This window comes from Mastomys coucha, unplaced genomic scaffold (genome assembly GCF_008632895.1).
Source record: "Mastomys coucha isolate ucsf_1 unplaced genomic scaffold, UCSF_Mcou_1 pScaffold7, whole genome shotgun sequence".
Classification (NCBI taxonomy): Eukaryota; Metazoa; Chordata; class Mammalia; order Rodentia; family Muridae; genus Mastomys; species Mastomys coucha.
Window position 1 is genome coordinate 13,825,840 of NW_022196913.1, and position 447 is coordinate 13,826,286.

A 447-nucleotide genomic window follows, 5' to 3' on the forward strand; every position below is an offset into this window, starting at 1 on the left:
TGTGCCCTTTGCTGGGCATCTCATCCTTCCTGACCACCTAATATGACTTCTTGTGGTCTCCTTTCTAAGCACTAGGCTGGTTCTTTTGTTTACAGCAATATCCTTTCATTCTTAATAATGTTCACAAAAAACAACTGCCTCAGTCTCTTTCTTTGTCTCTTTCTTTCTTTTCTTCCTCCCATCTTTCTTTCTTTCTTTCCTTCATCCTGTTTTTTTTCTTTTTTATAAATGAAACATTGGAAAATGTGTGATCAATTCTATCATATATGTTTTATATAGTTTCCCATTAGGAAAGCATTTACTTGCTGGTAGCCACTGCCTTAACAGTAGGGAAAAATACCTTTAAAAGAATTGTTCCTAACTGAGAATGGTAATTTACTCTTTTTTTTTTATTTACATGTAAATTTCTCCATTCCCAGTTTCCCCTCCAAAAAACAAAGAAACAAA